Source organism: Microtus pennsylvanicus, chromosome X (genome assembly GCF_037038515.1).
Source record: "Microtus pennsylvanicus isolate mMicPen1 chromosome X, mMicPen1.hap1, whole genome shotgun sequence".
Lineage (NCBI taxonomy): Eukaryota > Metazoa > Chordata > Mammalia > Rodentia > Cricetidae > Microtus > Microtus pennsylvanicus.
In genome coordinates this window covers 15,931,818-15,954,293 of record NC_134601.1, presented here as the reverse complement: position 1 = coordinate 15,954,293, position 22,476 = coordinate 15,931,818, and the positions used below count along the sequence as shown (strand labels likewise).

The window sequence follows — 22,476 nt, the reverse complement described above, 5'->3', positions numbered from 1 at the left end:
ATCAGAGAAGTATAATATCACTTTTGTATAATCTCCAAGAAATAAAGAATCATTATATAATTCAACCAGTCTTATTCTTCACTAGTTTTAGCTGTATTGCTTCTATGTATTAGTTAGGATTCTCCAGAAAGACAGAGCCAACATGGTCCATATACTCATAGACTGTGTACATATATAATTTTATATCTATATTATTGTGTAGTGAGAGAAGGACAGGCAGGCAGACAACACATACACACACACAGAGAGAAAGAGAGAGAGAACAGGAGGGAGACGCAGACAGACAGATGACAGAGACAAAGAGGAATACATAAAACATTAAGGTATTGACTTTTGCTGTTGTGTGAATCTGACATGAATCTATCCTGTCTCTCACATGCTGAAGGCTTGGTCCCCTGCAATGCTTTGGGGGGGGCATGAAAATTTTAGGAAATATTGCCTACCTGAAAAAGTAGGACAAAAGGGGGGATGCCTGTAGCAGGCTTTCTTGGACCACCAGAGCCCAAATCATAACACGGAGACTTATTAGTTATTGGCCTTATCTTATGCTTGCCCCACTAGCTCTTATAACATATATTAACCTGCTTCTCTTCATTTATGTTTTGCCTCAGAGCTTTTTACCTTTCTTTTATTCTGTATGTCCTACTTTTCCTGCTTCTTCCCTGTGTGGCTGGCTGGAGGGGGCCTGACTGGCTGGCCCCGACTCTTTCTCCCTCATTTTCTCTTCTCCCTCAAGCCTAGATTCCTCCTCCTACTTATTCTCTCTGCCCGCCAGCCCCACCTATCCCTCTACTGCCTAGCTGTTGGCCATTCAGCTTTTTATTAGATAATCATGTGCCTTAGGCAGGGAAGGTGAAACAGCAACACATTTTTACATAATTAAACAAATGCAGTATAAATGAATGAAACACATCTTTGCCTTGTTAAACAATTACTCTGCAACATAAACTAATATACCCCATCTTTACCTAGTTAAACATTCCATTCCACAACAAATGTCATCAAAGGTTATACTCAGTCTGTCTGCTCTTTTGTCTGCTGTGATCTGGCAAATTCGGTTCACTTTTCTGCTGCTAAGGCTGCTATATTTGTTTACTCCAGGCCCAGAAACATGAACCCAGGTGATTATGGACTGAATTCTCTGAAAGTGGGAGCCAAAATATATCTTTCCTTCTTTTGCGTTTGACTGATATTTTTGGTCATGGAAACAAAAATCTAATTTATAGTACACAAACCATTATACAAAGTCTCGCAATATGCTATCTTTCAGGAAGAGACCCAGGAAAGCCAACAGTGAGCTCCAAAGCCTTTAGAGTCAGAGAATTGGTTCCAGGTTGTGATCTGAAGGTTTGAGAACCAGAAGTTCTGGGGGCAAAGGTTGCACCTACTCAAGCAACCACGAAGCGTAAATTAAACAAACATGTCTTTATATTTTTATTCTGTGGGGGCTCTCCGTAGACCAGATGATATCTTCTGGTATTCATTCAGTCCACAAAACCCAATACTAATTATTTCCAAACTGCTCCCCACTCCCACAGACACAGGATTGGGAGAGAGGGAAAGGGAGATGAAGGGGGTTAGAGGGAGGGGGAGAGGGAGAGAGAAAGGGAGAGAGGGAGGGAGGGAGGGAGGAAGGGAGGGAGGGAGAGAGAGAGAGAGTAACCAAACCAGATATCTGGGTGATCATGATTGATTTGTTATGGGGCAGTGAGAAAGCTCAGCCAATAGTCACTTAATGTCAAGCCTGATGACTCAAGTTCAATCTCCATGGCTAAAATGGAACAAGGAGAGAAGTAAGTCCCATAAGCTCTCTTGTGACTTTCACATACATGGCATCATGTGATGTTTGCACAAACACATATATAATATATATAAAGAAATTTTAAAGCTTGTTTTTTTCTTTTGTATGTGTGCACATTTTCAATTAGGTACAAATGCATGTCTGTGCCTATGTGTTTGGATGCCAGAAGGTGACAATTGGTATCTTCTTGAATTATTACCCACCTTACTTTTTTTTCCAGTTCCAAAATCTTTATTGTTTTAGAAAAGATGATCCATTCTGTGGAATGAAGAGTTGTGCCCAGGGATCCATCACTAATACTGAGAACTATCATCTCTACTCATACACCCAGTCATGAGCACAAGACTTGTAGTCAACCAGTTCTTCAGGCTGAAACCATAGACTCATCTCTTTCTCTGCACTTTGCACTGAATCACTGCCTTGAATGATGTTCCTGCCAACTTGAGTGCAAAAATCCCCTCGAATGGTGCCTGACTTAGAGTCAGCTGGATTGGTCTCTCCCAGCATCATTCGGCCTGTCTTCACCACAATGAGCCCCTCCCAGACCATGGCCACCACAGGCCTTGAGTTCATGTACTTCACCAGCCCTGGGAAGAAAAGATGGTCTTTCAGGTCAATGTAGGGCTGCTTCAGGTGTTCCTCAGAAGCCCGAAGGAACTTCATGGCCACCAGGCGGAACCCCTTCTGCTTGAAGCGCTTGATGATCTCGCCCACCAGGCTGCACTGCACGCCATCTGGCTTGATGGCAATGAAGGTACGCTCGAGGTTGGCCATGGTCTGAAAGTTAGTTGACTGGACGGCCGGTGTGGGCCATGAGCGATGGGAAGAAAGAGCCCCCACCTTACTTTTTTGAAACAAAGTCTTTTACTGAATCTGGGGCTTGCTGGTTTAATTAGACTGGCTGGCTGGTGAGCCCCAGTATCTGTCTGTTTCTGTCTCCTCGGTGCTGTGATTATGGACATGTGTTACCATGCATGGCTTATTATGTGGGGGCTGCAGTTTTAAACTCAGGTCCTCATGCATGCAAGGCAAAGAGTTTACTGACTGAGCCATCTCTCAAGCCCCCAAACTGGCCTTTACAATCAGTATTATCCTTTATGGACGAATGTAAATTATGTGTCCCAGTAATTTACTTTATTGCTTAGTAGTAAGTCATGATATTTTTAAAACACTGATTGCTTAACCCATTGTTCATTCCCACTAAAGATTATCTTACAATGTTGATTTCAGCATTTTGGCCATTACAAATAAAATTTCTGTGAATATTCGTGGCTAGAATTTTCTGTGAACAGATGTTTTCATCTCTTTAAGATAAATGTTCAGGATTGTAACTGTTCAGTTGTGTGGTTCTTGTATATATAAACTATTTATATTTTATATATTATTAACTTGAAGTTAGTGTGCAAAGTAACAGGCTTCATTAAGACAGTATCATGGGTGTACTTTGTTCACATTCGCCCCTCATTTTTCTCCCCATCCTCCTACCCCTTACTGGTTGCTTCCTTTCCCTGCTTTCTTGTCATACATATGTGTATGTTAATGTGTAAATCTATTTCACAGAAGAGAAAACGTCCTGTCTTTGGTGCCATTTCCTCCCATCAAACTCCTGTGTGTGTGTGTGTGTGTCCTGTTTTCTTTATGCATTCCTCTGTTGACAGGTATCTGGGTGATTCCATAACTTATCTACACAGTGCTGCAGTAAGTATGGACGGGCAAGCATCTCTGTGGCATATTGACCTAGATTCCTTTGGATTATATACCCAGTAGTGTAGTAGTTGAGCTAGATCTCATAGTATCATATAAGTGTCAGTAGTCAACTTGACACACCTGGGAAGAGCAAGCCTCAACTCAGGAATTGCCTCCATTAGATAGGCCTGTGGGCATGTCTGTAACATTTTTCTTGATTGCTAAGTGACATAGGAAGGCCCAGCCTACTGTAGGTGGTAACAACTCTAGACAGGTGACTCTGGGCTTTATAAAAAAGGTTGCTGAACAAACTAGAGGAAGCAAGACAGTAAGCAGCAGCTTTCAGCCATGGTGTCTGTTTCTGTCCCTGTCTGGAGATCCTGCCCTTATTTCCCTGGATCATGGACTGTGGCGTGAAAGTATAAGGCAGAGAAGTCCTTTCTTTCTACATGTTGCTTTTGGTCATGGTGTTTATCAGAGCAACAGAAAGGCAACTGATGCTCTACTTTTTGTTTTCAGGGAACTTCCATTCTGGTTTCTATCTGACTGCATCAAATTCACAAGAAATTGCTGTTTTCACTGTCCAGTTTCTCAATATCTGCCAAGTTTGAGTGTTGTTCCTTTTCTTTAAAAGAAAAAGCATTCATTCATTAAGATAGGTGTATATTAATGTCCTATTAATGTTAAAACTTGCATTTCTTATAGCTAATATCTTGATGGCCAAGAGTTTTATATTTTTACATTTAATTTCATGATCTACTTAAAATTAATCCCTATAGAAACTTTAGATTTAGATCAAGGTTAATTTCCCGTAGCACCATTTGTTAAAAAGATTACCATTCATATGCTCAGTTACTTTGTAATTTTGTCAAACTCTTGGTTCTGTTGTTTCTGAGTTCTTCATGACATTTCAAATATCTTGCTGATATTTTGATATAAACTATATTAAAAGTGCATATCAATTTGTTAAGAATTCAAGACTTTATATTGGGTCTTCATTGAATGGGGCATGCCATGCCTTCTGGTTTCATTTTGTTGCTATTATAAGTGCCGCAATCAAGGGCAACTTGGGAGGAAACAGTTTATTTCATCTTATGCATCCAGGTCACAATAGGAACTGAATTAGAAACCATGAAAGAATGCTGCTTGCTTGTGCTCAGCCTTCTCTCTCCCTAGCCCCCCCCACCCCTCACACACATACACACACACACTCCCTCTCTCTTCTTTTTAAAACATTCACCCATCTTATTGTATGTGTGAGTGCTTTGCTTGTGTCTGTCTGCACCACATGGATGCAGTGCCTGTAGAGGCCAGAAGAGGTCATCAGATCTCATTACAGATGGTTATGAGCCAGCATATGGGTGTTGTGAATCAACTCAGATCCTCTGGAAGAACAGCTAGTGCTTTTAACTGCCGAGGCATCTCTAAAGCCTCTCATTGATTTTTTCTTATGCAATCTATACCCACTTACCTAGAGATGAGGCTGACCATAGTGGACTGGATCTTCTAATATTAATAATTAATCAAGGTGATCTGTCCAGACACGGCCACAGGCCAGTATGATTAAAGCAGTTTTCCGTTTGAGGTTCTCCTTCCAAGATAAATCTCTAGGTTTTGTCAAACTGACAGTAAAAACTAAACAGGATAACTTTGCTCTCCATTTACCAAAATACTTGAATTTCTTGCATTAACCTCTTATAACTTTGGCACATAATGTATGGTGTTTTTAAGGGTAAACCTAAGTGTTTCATATTTGTTGGCACAGTTATAGATGTTCTTAAGCCATAAATGTTTGTTTCTGTATACATATTGTTAGTGTACAGAAATGTGATCAATTGTTTCTTGTGTTAAATTCACTTATTAATTCTTGGATTGATAGATTTGGGGAAGATATTGTACATATGTAATCATGTCCCTTTCATGTAGACACAGTGTTACTCCCTTCTTTTCAATCACTATACATTTTATTTCCTGTTTTTGCTTTATCAAAGTGGTTAGGACCTTCCAGTACCTTGTTGAGTAAAAGTGTAGAGAGCCAATAGCTTGCACTCTTCCTGATATAGGGGGCAGAATTAAACCTTTCATAACTAAGTAGTGTTAGATTATTGTAGGTATGCAGGTGGTGATATGGTTGTTTCAGAAAAGATAAAAGATAAATGTCACTACTGTATTTCATGCTGTTTTATATTTCCACAGCAAAATATTAAAGCAGAAGTGAAAGGGGCTTATGGAATAAACAAGAAAAATGGTATGAGAATCTAGCCTAGACCAATGAACTTCAAAGAACTGCGAAGTAAATCTAGATTTACAGAATCTCAGTTCGGTGCTCTTTCTGAATCTTCTGCCTTTCAGGCACAGCAGGCAGACAGAATATTTGTGACTGTGACTGAAGCTTAGAAGAAGTGGGGGTCGAGATAAGTCTTTGGTCATAACAGTTCACAGGAAACTGCCTGTGCCATCCAGCATATCAACTGACTTTGCAAGCACCCAGCCCAGATGTGTCAGGCCTATGGACACAGACCCTTTTATAAGCCTTACTCAATAGTTGTCTGTAAGCCAAGGGTTGCTCAGCTACCCCCTGGCCAGGGGCATGCTGGGTATTTGCCAACCAATGACAGAGTTCACACTCTCCAGACTTTGCTCTGCCTTCATATTGATTGGAAAGTATCTTCCACAACATAAGTGTCCCAGGATACCGTAAGCAAAGTTGCCGACTGGCAAGGCTCAGGCTACTCTTCATTGTATGCAAGCTGTGCACATTGAGCACTGATTCAGAAAACATTTACTGAGAAGTCACTAAATGTAGAGTAACTCCGCAGCCTAGTGGGCAAAAGAGAGGGAAATAACATTCATAAGTACAGCTTGGTACAAACCCCAGTCAAATGCTGAGAACAGGAGACCTGGTAAGAAAGAGCCTACAAGAAGGGATAGGATTCCAGCATGGGCAAAGCAGTCTTTGGTGAGTGAGCAAGCTGGGTAAAGCCCTGTGGAAGATGGATAGATAGTAAATGTATGAGAAGGGAAATAGTGGCAGAGGCATGGGAACAAGCTGGAGTCTCAGTTGGGAGAACCTGCAAAGCTAAAAGGCTTTTGAGTGAAATGGTATTAGGGGCAAAGTGGGATGGAAGAAACACATGACCAGAGTAGTAAAAGAATGGGTGAGTTCATGAAAATATTCTGATAGTATCTTTATGGCTGCACATTTTCCACACAAGCAATTTAAATCTCTGCCATGATTAATGATTCAATCAAGTCACAGGCACAGATTCTGGGGGAACATACGGAAGTAGATGTTTAATGCCAAATTGTACCCATATCTCAGGCCTCCGATAAATAGCTTCTCATTCTTCAGCATGGATGCTATTCTATACAGCTATGGTTTGAATATGGTTTGTCTTCATCAAACTTATATTGGGGTGTGGTCCCCAGAGAACTACTGTCCTTGAAAAGGTGGAACCTTTAAGAGGTCTGGTCTAGTTGGAAGTAATTAGACAGTGACACCATCCTTGAAATAGATTAAAGTCTCATCTCATCTAAGTGGGCTAGGGCTCATAGGATTGGATTAGTTGCTGTGAGAGCAAGTTGTTACATGTTTATCCCTGATGTGTGTCCGCTTCCACAGGTGGCTGCTTGTCACTCTCACACATGATGCCATCGTCTGTGTTATGAAACAGCAGGAGACCCTTGGATGTTGCTGCTTCCACTACCTCCAAAACTGTGAGTTACACAAAGCTCTTTTCTTTGTACTTTCCTTAGCCTTGACACAAAATAAATGAAGGCACACTAAACAGTGTATGCAACTAATTAGCCTCCGTGGACAGTACCTGGGCTCCAGGACCAGGTTTGATTCACCGTGGTACAGGGCTAAGCTATTTTCCTCAGAGCAGGACACAGTGCCAAATGATGGACATTCACTCCACATGAGAAACTTTTTACCTGGTGGTAAGAGGTGGCCCAGCATCTATTTACCTTCATAGCAAGATACAGGAAATAAGTACCAAGTCATAATAATACAGGCCACTATTTAGATGCACATTTCATTGAATAGTTATTGTGAGCCAAACATTTAAAAATCTATTGCCTCATAGTATTTTACCCCAAACCATGTGGCGTTGACCCTATTATTACTAGGGGGAACCAAGGTTCAGAGAAATGAAGTAACTTGCTTAAATTCACACACAGTAACTAAGCAATTAAGACAGACTTCACATTGAGAACTGGCTAGCCGAAGTTCTGTTCTTTCCACTACAACAAACCTCAGAGCTTCCTTTTTAGCTTTTATTTTTTTGTAATTATCACTGGAATAGCTATTGATTTGCAGGAAAAGGCAAACTAAACTACATAAAGGTCGCCTGTATCCTTCACCCAGTTTCTCCAAATTTTTACATTTCATGTAACTAAAGGATAGTATCACCATTAGGAAATTGGCATGATAAAACCTGTGCATTGCATGTCATTTGAGCACACGTGCAGAGTCCAACTCCATTGCCATGATGCAAAGTCCTCTCTCTCTCTCTCTCCCTCCCTCCCTCCCTCCCTCCCTCTCTCCCTCTCTCTCTCTCTCTCTCTCTCTCTCTCTCTCTCTCTCTCTCTCTCTCTCTCACACACACACACACACACACACACACACATGCACACAGGGGTTACAAGTACATGCCACCACAGCCAACAGCCAACTTTCTCTATGTGTTCTGGGAATCAAACTCAGATCTTCATGGTTGTGCTACAACCACTTTTACTGATTGAGCTGCAGCCTTGGGAATATTTTCTATTGTTTTTTAACATACATTTATTTTGTGCATGTATGTGTGGGCATATGTGTATCGTGGCACATGTGTGGAGGTCAAAGGATAACTTGTGAGAATCAGTTCGCTGCAACATCTTTCCACCTATCCCCAGATTCTTTTAATAATTTATTTTTACTTTATGTGCATTGGTATTTTGCATGTATGTATGTCAGTGTGAGGGCATTGGAGCTCCTGGAACAGGAATTACAGACAGCTATGAGCCGCCATGTGCCTGCTGGGAATTTAACCCAGGTGCTCTTAACCACTGAGCCATCTCTCTAGCCCCATCCCACCCAATTTCTTAAAGGCTTTTCGAAAACCTTCAATAATTGCTGGGCTTTATCACATTACTTTCTACATTGGTCGGATTTATCTTTCTACCTTGGACTATTGCTAAGCCAATTACGTGCTGACTGGCAAAACTGAACCAGACTTGCACACTTGGAGTAAACCGCAGTCAGTTAAGATGTATCAATGGTGTTACACATTGTAGATTTCTATTGCAAACATCTTTTAAAAGAGCATTTGTATTTCTGAGAATGACTGGAGCATAGATCTCTTTTTGTTTTTACTGTCTTTGCAGCTTTGGCATACAATAAGACTGGCTCATTACATGGGTTTGTAAAGGTTTTGTCCTCTTCTGCTTCTGGAAGAGACTATGTAAAATGACTTTTAATTAGTCTTTTTGCTTTTGGTAGCATGCCTTACTTAAACTATCTGGGCCTGGATATATATTTCTCAGAGCATTTTATACCAAGAATTCAGTCACTTGGACATGAAAATTATTTAATTTTTATTGGGTGAATTTTTAAAGTTTTCATTTTTCAAGAACTTGATTTTTTTCTCTAAATTGTTAAATTTTATGTGTAGAAATGTTCAAAGTTTTTCTTTATTATTCTTTGTATAGTTCCTGATGTTGGTTGCTGCTACATTTTCAGGGTTGGTTTTTCTTTGTCAGTATTGTTAGACATTTGTCACCTTTATTGATCTTTTCAGAAAACAAGTTTCTTGTTTTGTCGATTTTTGTCTTGTTTTCAATTTAATTTTATTGATTTATCTTCTTTATTATTTCTCCTTTCTTGCTTTGTGTTTTTTTATTTTATTTAAGTTCATCTAACAGAAACTTGGATGACTGACCTCAGATTTTAAGTGAAAACTTCTTTTCTTTGCAGTATATTCATTTAGTGGCACAAATTCTCTTCTCATTATTTCTTTAGCTGTGGCTTAGTTCTCATATATTTGGATTTCCTTTTTATTCCACAGTGGTCACAGTTCACAGAAGGTGTTTTATGTAATTTCAATTATTTTGAATGCAATGAGGTTTGTTTTATGTCTGAGGATATGATCTATTATGACAAATGTTCTGTAAGCACTTGAAGAGGATGCCTCCTCTGCTGTTGCTAAGTGAAGTGTTATATAAACGCCAATTAGATCTTGTCAGATGATAGCATTGCTGATTTTTTTTTGCCTAGTTATTCTATCAGTTGTTGAAAGAGTGGTGTTAAGATCTCTAACCATAATTGTGGGTTTGTCTATTTCTCCTTGTAAAATTAAATATTATTTTGCTTCACATACTTTGCAGTATATTATTTAGTTATTCACACTTAAGCTACAATGTGTTTTTAATGTATTGATTCTTTCATTAATGTCTCCCTGTCTCTAGTAATTTTCTTTGCTCTGAAGGCTACCTTATCTGATATTAACAGTCACCCATGTTCACCCTTGACAAATGTTTCATGATATTGCTTTTCCATCTTTTCATTTGAACTTGTTTATCTTTTTTGAAATTTTATGTGTACATATATGTTGTGTATGTATGTGTGTATTAGAGACATAGAGATAGATAGACAGATAGATAGATAGATAGATAGATGATAGAGATAGAGAGAGAAAGAGAGAGAGAGGTGCATATGCACATGCATATGGAGGTTAAAGGTCAGCTTGAAGGAATCCATGTTGGTTCCAGAGATCAAACTCAACTCTTCAGGTTTGGCAGCAAGTACCAGTGCCTATGTTGTTACATTGAATAGATTTCATTTAGACACCAACTAGGTGAGTCATGTTTCTCAATCCATTCTGCCAATATCTGCCTTTTTAGAATTCCATATTACAACATTAATTTTTTCAGAATACCCATCTCTATAGTGTCATAGTGGTTTCTGAAGCCTTACCTTGGTTATCTACTGTCATATTGTAACTTTCTGGTGTCACACATTTCTAGTTTTAGTAAGATGTAGATAGCTTGATCCCATTTGTCTGTCTCTACTTCCTCTCCTTTCATAATGCAGTTATCTTTAACATTTCCATGTGTTACAAAGTCTACCCCTACTAGATCATAGCCTTAGCTTTCATCATCAATGTAGCATAAAAACTTCAGAGATTCATATATCACTTTACAAGTATTGTTACTCTCTGTTGTTCTCCATTCCTGAATTCTCATTTATTTTTGATGCACAGAACTACTTTTAGCCATGTTTAGGTTAGGTGTGCTCATTACATGGTCTCTTGATTTTCTTTTATTATAATGTGTTAATTTTATTTGACTATATGGAATTTTGAGTTGCCTATTCTTTTTGTTCGATGTTTGAAAAAAATGTATGCCAATTCTTTCAGTTACTATGCTTTCTGAAGATAAATAATGTTGACGTTAAAGTAATTTGACCTTGCTATGAACTGAATAGCTATGACTTCCATTCAGATGTTGCTACTTAAGCCCCAGTGTGATAATATCAAGGGGTAGAAGCTCTCAACGATAATTAGGGTGTTAACAATGAAGTTTTCCTGATTAAGAAGGGGCAGCAGAGAGCTCACTTTCTCTGCCATGAAAGGATACAGAAAAAAATCTTAAAAGTGGAAGAAGCCTCCACTAGAACCTCTTTGGGATGACACACCCATCTCAGATATCCTAGTTTCTGGAAGAATGAAAAAGAAATGTCTGCTCCTTAAGATATCCCATTTATAGTATTGCACTACCTGGAAATGACTGAAAGCCAGCACTGTAAGTAATAAGATTTCTTTTTTTGCTTCTAGTTTTATGAAGTTGAAGAATGATTTGTGTCAGCATTGATTTCTTCTCCTCTGGGAATTTAATGATAGGAATATTAGATCATCTTATTGCTTGACATGTCCTTGAGGCGCTGTTCATTCCCCTACTAGTCTGTTTTACTCTGAGGTTCAGATGTGGTGGTTATTCTTGTCCTGCCCTTAAATGTACTGCTTTTTTTCCCTTATTGTCTCCACTCATCTAGTAAATGTTAATACTGAGTCTTTTAAAATGTCGGTCTTTGGATTTTGTAGTCTTAAGAATATGGGGGCCTGGCGAGATTGCTCAGTGATTAAGAGCACTGATTGCTCTTCCAGTGGACCTGGGTTCAATTCCCAGCACCAATAGGGTAACAACCGTCTGTAACTCCAGTTCCAGGGAACCCAACACCTTCATACACAAAATAAAAGTGAATAAATAAATAAATGGATGTAGTATGGTTATTATTTGGTCTTTTGTGTCTTTGCAGGCTTTTTCTGTTTTTCAGTGGCTTCAAGACAATTCATTTAAGTGTGCTTTATGGTGGTTGTTTAAAAATCTTTGTCAGATAATTCTAACATTTCTGTTACCTACATGTTAACAGCTGAAGATATCTTTTCTCAATCAGGTTGTGTTGACCTAGTTTTGAGAAGTAACTTTTAAAATGTATCCTGGATATTTGGAATATCATGTTGAGATTTAATTTTTCACTTCAGCAGACAGTTACTTTCCTAATGTGTAGTATGTGGATCTAGGAAGTGGTGTACAATTTTCCTCCCTGTGTCCTATTAATGCTACCCCTGCAATAGCTCATTGCCATGTTAAGTAGAGCAGCACACACCTTTAATACAAATACTCAATAGGAATAGGTAGATTGCTATGGGTTCTAGGCTAGCCTGATCTAAATAGTGAGTTCAAGGCCAACAAAGGCTATAAAGGGAAACCCTGTCTCAGAGCGAGCAAGTGAGAGAGAGAGAGAGAGAGAGAGAGAGAGAGAGAGAGAGAGAGAGAGAGAGGGAGGGAGAGAGAGAGAGAAACCTAGAGAAACACAGACAGACAGAGAATTGCTAAACATACCCTTGCAATAAGTTTCTGGCTGCCAAGGATAGAGGGAGAAGTTCATCAATCCACTGGCCCATGCCAGTACTACCTTATCAGAGACAATAGGGTGCCAGGTAGCATGTCACTTCACTGTTATGTCCCCCTGAGCTTCCTAATAGTGTAGTGTTTTAGGAAATAAGCAAGGCTTTTCTTTATTTGGCTGTAGTAAGGAGGGTAATATTTTAAAAGATGCTTTTGCTCTGTTAGGTCAGTTTTCATAGTCTTTTCTCCCTTTTATAAAAATGAAAATTTATTAACTCATTTTACCATTTAGAAATGAATAAACATTAGTCACAAAAGACAAATGGGAAAAGAACTGGAAGACGCAATTCACAAAGGAAGATGAACAATTAGAATATAATTATACAGGAAGTTTGCTGAGCTCTTCAGTGATCAAAGATAAAAAAAGATGTACAAAGAGAAATTACCATTTCTTTATTATTGTTAAACATACACCCCCCCACATTTATACCATTTGAGTCTTTTTAGTGTTGCTCATATGTGTGTGTGTATGTGTGTATATATATATATTTGAGGTTTAGCATTTGGAATTGAATAACCTATTAGGCAGCTTATCTGTGCAGAAGAATGAAGCTCCTACTCTTAGCAGCTATTAATTGTATTAATTGCTGTAACTCTTCATCTACGAGTGGGACTTTGTGAGATTTCTCCAGTGAACATCAGGATATTAACTGGTGTTGTCATGCAGGACTTGTTTGAGCAAACATATTAAGATTTCACAGGTACAGCATTCTTATCATAGTTAGAAGACTCTACCCCACAGAAAAATTACTGATTCTCTTCCCATATCATCCTCTTTGATGTTTCTTCAGCCTTAGGCATAGGAGTTGTGTTATGGATGTATCAATTTCCTCTTCTCAGAATTCTCTTAGTCTGGTTGCCCTGCCTATACTTCCTGCCTGGCTACTAGCCAATCAACATTTTATTAAAGCAATATGAGTGACAAATCTTTACAGTGTACAAAAGCATTATCCCACAGTATCAACAGTTTTTCTCTGTATTTTGGCAGCTGTATATTTCTGTGGACTTAGTGATAGGTATTTGGAATGCAATTGCAAATTATACTGGCTTAGGAAAGTGACATTAGTAGGTTCTCCTCTAAGATCAATGATCTCACTAGCTGCTAGTAGTTGGCTATGTTTACATTACCAGGTATGATTTCACTACTCTTGAGAAAACCTTAATTCCAATTAAATAGCTGTTGGTTACCCCCAAAATATGAGTGCTACCATTGCAACCATTGGGATAATTTACCATGCTGGTCGTTGTTGTGATTAATGGGCTTTCCTGCCCGGTAGTACTATTGATTGCTTTTTTCCTTGACAGCTTGCATAACAACTTCCACTAATATGAAGAGGTAGTCTTAAGGGAAGAGGCTCCCAGGTAACTTTCTGCTCATTTCCTCCAAGTTCTATGTCCAGAGTGTGTGGCATCTTCAGCAATAGGCTCTTACCTTTAAGTCCTGGGAAGAACCCAGGGGTAAGGACAATGGCCTGTATTATTTTGGGAGTTTATTGGACTTCCCCAATTAACAACTGAAAGGGAAGCTTCCCATGCCTGGAGCTTAGTGTTTTGTTAGATTGTCTATGGCTTTTTGAGGGGAACTTTATTATCCTAAGTATTGTGACTTCATTCAAATTATTTATATATGTATACAAATATATATTATATATGTACTTTAAGTAAACATGAAAAAACCTTGGTGTTCTTCCTCACCCCCATCCCCCCGCCCTGTGCTGGTTGAGTTTTGTCAACTTGACACAAGTCTAGACATATCTTGGAAGAAAGAATCTCAATTGAGAAAAATGCCTTCAACAGATTGGCCTGTGGAGTATTTTCTTGATTAATTAACTACTACTGTAGGTACTGCCACACCTGGGCGGGTGTATCTGGGTTCTGTAAAATAGGAGGCTGAGCAGGCCATGAGGAACAAGCCAATAAGTAGCACCCCTCCATGTTTTCTCCTTTAGTTCTTGCCTCCAGGTTCCTGCCCCAACTTCCTTCAGTGATGGAGTGTGATGTGAGAATTCTAAGATGAAATTAACCATTTCCTCCCCATGTTGCTTTAACCATAGTGTTTATCACAACAACAGAAATCTAACTAAGATGCACCCCTTTGATTTTCCCATTCTCCCCTTCCTAGCACCTGTGTCCTACTAGCTTTTTCGCTAGGGATCTTTCTCTTCCCACATGGTCCCTTTTTACTTAATTATTTTTTTGTTGTACTAGGGTCTTATCAATGCTAGTCAAGTGTTCTACTATTTAGTTACATAGCCAGGTTCTTACTTGTTTTTTTAACTTGGTCTAATGAGTATTCCAGATTGGAAGTACCTTTACTACCATGTCTGGGGAATATGAGGGACCACAGGAAATATTAACAAAATCAATGACAATATCCCTAGACAATTCTTTCCACATTTTGGAGTTCTGTTGTTTTGATTGTTGGTAATTGCCAAAAAAGGTCCTGTTGCACCAAGACCATGCCTGAAAGTAACAGCAATAAGAACAACAAACCCATGCCAGGAACTCTGGCTTCTCAATGCTTCTTACATATCTTTTCATTCCAACCACACACCACTGTTTGTGATGGCTGTCATTATTGGCAACTCGACTGGGTTGGAATCAACTAGGAAGCATACCTCAGGGATGTTTGTGAGGATATTTACAGAGAATATTAACTGAGGACGGAATACCCACTATTAATATGCAGTGTCCTCTCCCGCATGATGGGTTCCAAGAATGAATAAAAAGGGAGGTGGAGAAAGTCAACTGAATACCTGTGTTATTTCTCCTTACTTTCTGACTTTAGACACAATGTGACTCTCTCACTCCCACCACCATTGTTCTCATTAAGAAATGAGAAACTGTCATTTCTTACACCATGGGTGAAACCGAACCCGTCCTTCCTTCAGTAGCATCTGCTGTGAATTTTTGCTGCAGCGGTGAGAAAAGTAACCGATACATGTTTGATAGATAATTTCAGGGTTGACATTAAGGTCAGCTCAGAAATATCTGTCTCTTAAGCCCTGATATTAACCCCAATGATGAAATGGTCCCTTGATCTAAGAACAAGAAAACCGTAATGGGAGCAGAGGAAGATGAGAGAATAATTTTTTAATAATGAGGTACAGTTCATAAAGAGATTGGCACAAATATTTCCTGAGAATTTCCTCTAGTTTAAACAGTGTTAATCAGTGTCTGTCAATGCCCTGCTCTCAGGGAAGGCCTCCTAGAGGAGGGGTTGGCATTGCAAGAGGCCTGGAAGTTTAGTGGGATTGCCATAGGAAGAGAAAGAGGTGAAAATATCTTTATCTGCATAGTTAGAGAATCTGGAAAGAAATCTCAAGGAAAACTGAAAGAGAGAGGTGTAGGTGGAGAAGTTAAGATCAAATCACAGATGCTCTTGATTGACAGGGACAGGAGTTAGGGCTGAGTGCATATGAACAATGCATACTGATTAGATGTAAGGTCTGGATGGATTGAGGACAGCTGCACATCTCCTTGCCTGTGGCTTCTGGGAAAACAACATTATTTAACCCCAATAATTTAGTCCTGGAACATATCGAATTAAAGCCTCAATTATTGTGTGTGTGTATATATATATATATATATATATATATATATATATATATACACATATCTGTGAGTGTGATTTATGCATATGTATGCATAAAAACGTATGTGGAGATGCCAGAGGAGAGTATTAAATGCCCACCACTATCACTCCTCTCCACTGAGGCAGGATCTCTCCCTGTACTTGGAACTCATGTTCTTCCTTCTTCTCTGTTAGCCTGACATTCACCAAGCCCCAGTGATATCTCTGGCTCCATCTCTCACAACACTGAGGTTCCAGGTACATGAGGCCATACCTATTTACATGAGTTCTGGGTTCAGACTCATGTCCTGTCCTCATGATTGTGAGAAAAATACTATTACCCACTGAGATATCTTTCCAGCCCCCACATCAGGTATTTAAAAAAAATCTTTGTGAGACAGGTATCTACCATGTAGTTTAGTTTGGCCTCAGCCCACTTGCTCAGTGTTATGACCCTACTCAATCTATTTCATGCTGGTCCATCAAAGTTCTAGCAAGAAGGGGACTCCAAAGATTTCAGAGTCTATTCAAGGCAAGACTTCAAGTCCAGTTGGAATGAGTTACCCTCCCCTATGTCCAGAATCCTCTCTTTCTTTATCTGGTTAGAAATAAATATTTTCTTATAACCCAAGTCAGTATATACAGCAGAGGCTTAAGTATATTCTTTGAGTAGCTAGTTGGTCATTGTCCCTCAACCTGGCAGCATGTATTCCTGTGCCAGACATATTTCTAAGCAATCTAACTCTTCTGCACAAGATTTCTGGGCAGGGTTTTTATGGTTTTTTGCTCTACTTTCCAGTTCTACTCAGAATGAAAATACTGGACTGGAGCTTCTGACTCTTGGTTTATGTGTTCACCCATTAGAACTTAGGGTACATTAGTTTTTAAAATTTTTACAATTAAAGGCCTCTAGATGACTTTTTCTATTTTTTGTTTTTGAGACGGTCATAAATGTTTGCAATGTAACATGATCATATATAATTCTACTTATCTCCTCCAACTCCTTCTATATCCCCCCCAACATGTCCCATCCCAGCTTCATGTATTTTCTTCATTTGATAACACACTAATTCTAGTAAGTCTTACCCATATGTGCATGCGTGTGGGGCCATCCACTGGAGCATGGAAAACCTACCAATGGTCACACCTTCAAAAAGAATGAGCCTCCTTCCCCTAGAAGCTATCAACTACTGCTAATTCCCCAGTAAGTGATAGGACCTTCCGTCCACGTTCAATTTAAGCTGACTTGACCTTATGCAGGTAAGCACAACTCCTGTGAGTATATGAGTGTGGTAGCCAGGTCACATCTAAAAGACAGCATGCTGTACCACTCCTGGCCTGCTCTTGCATTCTTTCTGCAATATTCCCTGAGCCTTTGTGAGGGTGTGTGTTTGCATGAGCAAGTGCCATGGGGCGGGTGGCACTGATAACTATTCCATTAGAGCTGAGAACTCAGGGATTTTTGTTTGTTTGTTTTCTTTTTGTTTGTTTTATTCTCAGGATATTGAGAATAAAATCTCAATCTGCATTGATTGCTACCCATTATAAAAAGAAGCGTGTCTGACCAAGGTTGGGGGCAGTCCAGGTCTTGTGTTAATTAGGGCCTCCTATCTGGGTCTAAAACTTGCTCCGGGAGTTCCAGGTACATTTGCAATAGCTATTGCCCACCTCACCTCACCTGCCCTCAATGTCCCTCTTGCTCTTATGCCCTCCAAGTATCCTAAGAAGAATCCCTTTGGATTAATCAGAACAGGCAACTTCTTTGTATTGACACTAGCTTATAATTTCAAGTTATCTCCCTGCTCAACCTGCTCACTGCCTCCTGAGCAGTTTGCTGCTTTTCTTGTTGGTCTCTTGACCAAATACAGTTGTGTTTGTACAAATTACTGTATTTGGTCTGAAATAGGAACTTATCTGCATTTCCTTGCTTTTCTTCAGCAGTAGGATGTTTCCTTATTCTAATTTTAGAAGGCTAGCCCAGCCAGCAAGCAGACCCTGGCAGCTACCTGTGTTCCTTAGTACCCAACAGTGTGGTGTAGCTGAACAGGTCCAGGTTTATATACAAGAGAGACGAATCTGAAACACAGCTTGCACTGTACTTGTTCCCCTGCCTCAGCTAATCTTTGAGCTCTTGTACTGAGCTTCAAAGAATCACAAGTTTCAAATCATCATGGAGTTCTATTCCTTCCTACTCATAGTCCGTTACCTTTCTGGGTTAGTAGAGATAGTAGTTGATGAGTAAAGCAACTGTGACAAGTGATGCTTTGTTCCATTTTAACCCCTAGAAACTAGAATTGGAGGTGTTCAACTGATAGGACACTGTAGTATGGGCTTTGAGCCCATTTAGTGGATTTGATCAGTGATTTAATCAACACCATGCACTATGACTATCTATACCCAGCTTTCTATGCCAGGGGCAGGATAGTCAATCTAGGCTTCAGTTGCTTTCCAGATTCCCATAGCAAAGTTATTGAAATCTTGTGCCACGCTCCTTGTGCTTGGTACCAATTCCAGAGAAGGGGCTACTGTAAGGGACCATTGGGCTAAGAAGCAGAACAAGCTGAGAATGGAGTCAAGGACTGGAAGGATTTACAGTTGATGTCTACTGGAGCTTCAGACCTAGACGGTATGGTGAAGAGACTTATAGCCTTTCACCATCCCCCAAGTTAGAGCCTCACCAGACTGTGTCTTAGGAAGTGTCATCTTCCCCCAGAATCAAACAGGAAGAAAATCCATCATTCTAAAAAAATATAGCAGAAGTTTCTTGAAGGATCAGAAATGAAATCTGGAAGGAACGAGATTTTCACAGATCTGATATGCACTTTTTAATCTGCTGGCTGATATCTCTAAACTAATTTCTAAACAAAGATAACAAGGAGACAGATGGCCTTCTGGGGACACTCAGGGTCTCCAGTGGAAAAGTGCATCAAGGTGTATGAAAGCAAACAGGCCCACATGTACAGCAGGTGGGCAGACTGGTGAGGGAAGCCACAATGGAATCCCAAGACAAAGGAGGCAGGTCAATGACAGTATTAGGACCATAGTGTTACTTGCTTTTCTGTGTTACTTATTGTCTAACTGCCAATTCTACAGACAGGTTTGTCTGAAAAAGGGGGCTCCAATACTCAGTGATAAGGCACCTGGAACAAATGTCTGGTTGTAGAATCTGAATACCTGGAAGTGAACCATGGCTTTCCTTATCTCTCTCCATTCTCGTGATAATTTGTATAATTTAGCAGGGTCCTTGACAATTTTTGAACTTTGTCCGGCTGATCTCTCAGATTTTGGTAGGGAGCAGCATAGCATAACATATTTGGGGATCCCGAAAGTGCTGTGCCCATGGAACACAGACAGCTCTTGACTATTTATGGTTGTTCTTTCAGCATCCAGAGATGAAAATCTGTTCATCTCCTGTGTGGACACTGCTGGCTGCTGCTGTCTAGTCACTCAACCAATAGGGAGCCACATTACCTGCAACATTTCCAGGCACACAACTTTTTCTCTGGCATTTTTGCATTACACATTGCAGTCCAAGTGTGCCAAGCATCTGGTCCTGAGCACATATGCCATTTCTCTTATCCAAACTCTCTCAAGACTTCCCATTGTTCTCACGACAAAGTAGGAGTAGTATGGTATGTTTAGAAAGTTCCCAAAGTCTCTCCGCCTTTATGTCCTGCCAGTGTCTACTATGCTTCTCTAGTCATTGGGCTCCAATTAAAAGAAAATTATGGTCATGAATGGGGTCACAGACCTTTAATTTTAGAACTCAGTAGGCAGGGGCAGGTAGATTTCTGCAAATTCAAGGTCAGTCTGGTCTACAAATCAAGTCCCAGATCAGCTAGGACTACACAGTAAGACTCTGTCTAAAAAGAGGTAGTCTTATGTTTTCTATTATATACTTGGAACTATATTTTTTCATGATTATCTTCCTCATTTGACTGTGAACTCTGATGCCAGCAACTGGCTTCATTAGTGCCTGGATCTTCTGTCAGAGATGGAGTAGACACCTTGACCTGCTCTATGGAATAAACCTCCAGCTATGTTTCTGTATGGGCAATGAGTGGCACATGAAAAAAGCTCATTAAAGGCTTATATCGTCAAGGGACTTGGTGCTCACATTGCTTCTGTAGCCCAATGTATGTAGACACATGGAATTCAGACCACTGCATTAGGAACTTGCTCACATATGTTCCGTGTATGAGGCTTGCTATCTCGAATTGCATGATACAGCCAGTTCCAGAGGCACTATAACTGAAGTTATGTGGACATCCTGTTGCTGGCCATTTGGGGATGGATAAATCTTTGGTCACTTATGTTTGCGTAAAAATGCTTTAGCCAGCCTTTCCTTATCCTGAGGATTGGGTCTGCATTAGACAATGAGATACAAATCTTTTCCCCTGGAAAGCTGTTGCTTCTGAGATGCCATGTGACATTTCCTTTCCTCCTGAATACAAGTTCCCTGAGACCTGACAGGATGTTCTCTATCTCACTTAGCTTGTGGATTTTAGCCTTGTGTTGTCCCTTGAGCTAGCATAACACTAGGTGAACACCAATGCCAACCACTGAAATAAATTGCTCTTAGTTAAAGAAAAGAGGCATATTTGTTGAAGGGGAAATAGTTCCTCATTTGGGGAAACATAACTCATAACCATGAGTCACAAAAATGGTGAAGGACCAGCAAGATGACTCAGTGGTTTATAGGTGTTTGCCACACAAGCCCGATGACGTAAATTTGATCTTTGGGATCCATGTGAAGGTAGAAGAAGAGAATTGACCCAACAAAGTTGCCCTCTGACCTCCACTTGTGTGCTGTGGGCTACATCTCTCTCTTTCAAGCTCTTTCTCCCCTCACATATATAATGATGGACACTATAAAATAATCCCACACTCAGAACTGAGTAAATAAAGGGTTATTTATTTAGGGGTAGACTCACAGATCTTAGTCCTCTGCATGAATGGGACAGGAACTGAATCCAGAAGCCAGGAGAGAGAGTGATCACTTGCTTCATGTTGGCATTTATAGTATAAGAGGCCACACCCAAGTGAGCTGGTATCTTAAAGGCTACTGGCTGAAGGAGTTCCTACAGCACCTCCCCTTTTATTTAAATAAAAAGATCTAAGCCTAATACAATATTATATACAATAAGAATAAATATCAAGTATAAAAATTAGAATTACAACCAGCATAAACAATATCAAACAAGAAACATATGCTAAATGTTTCAATAATTATCCTATCCTAAGGAGTCTAAGTCTTGTAATTAGAAATAGCTTGGCCAAGTCAGGAGAGGAAAGTAACTATGACTATCTAATCTTCAACCCCATCAAAGACCTGAGAAGGGAGATAATATTACTTGAGTAAACAGGAAGTGCAATCAAGCAACTTCCAAAATGTGCAAGAAATGACAGAGACAACTGGCTACCTGGGTAGTCACCCAAAGTTTCATTTGTAACATTGGAACAACCAACTTTGGCTAAGGCCTAGAATAATTGACAGACTATTTTCAGAGGCAAGAAAATTTTCAGAACCATCTTACCCTGTCTTGGCAAGATTTGACATGACTGTCTTTTTACTTGTATCCTGCTTATCCTGTCTGGGCACCATGTGTTTTGTCAATGGCTGAGGCATGGATAGTTCCATGCCCAAAAGCCAGTTTGTCAACAAAAAAACAAGGTCCAAGTGGAGTGACTTTGGTGCCTAATATTTTCTTGGGAATAGATCGGTGCTTCCAGGAGCAATCATGTCTAACATCAACAGAATTCTAAGTTATTAAATGCCATATTCTACAGTTCATTGAAGTGGTTGAAAATTACCTGCTATGCAGAATACAATCTCTATGTATCTAAAGAACCTGATTAGTCTAACTATAAGTATGATAATCATGGATGACTATTAATCTATAATACTTAATACCTATATAGCTTAAAGACTAAGACTTCATATTAGAATATTAAATAATCTTTAAACAACTGTGCAGCAAATGAGGACAATGACCTCAAAATGTAAACAATGTATAAGTATCTTGATCAGAGGTAAATATGTACAGTGCAATATGATACATGTATCCTAAAGTTGTATCAATTTACATAATGTCTTAAGCTGAGGTAGAAGCATGCATGCATACAATATGACAAAATAGTTTTGCCTAGATATGCAAATATTGTAAACAGAAATAGGAGCATATTCAATATAATTTGAATTTCTATCACTATATAAGAATCTATATCAAGGTAAATCGCATATAAATAATAGCTCACAAGTATTCACTCTATTACTCACTATTATTTTTAGTGTAAGTTTACACTAATCTACCTTTATACCATCCAATTTCCCTTTTTCTTCAAAGAGATCCCTGAGCCTACATGATTTGTACCCCAACCCCCAACCCTATACCAGTTATAATCAGCCCCTAATTGATGTCCCTAACCCTGAAGACAAACTTGGTTGGAAGAGGAGATGTCG

The 22,476-nt window shown here is 39.5% G+C and overlaps 1 pseudogene; it reads right to left on the bottom strand.

Moving 5' to 3' along the window:
• Window positions 1-2,061: 2,061 nt before the first annotated feature.
• Window positions 2,062-2,629, bottom strand: LOC142841066 (nucleoside diphosphate kinase B pseudogene; annotated as a pseudogene).
• Window positions 2,630-22,476: the final 19,847 nt, after the last annotated feature.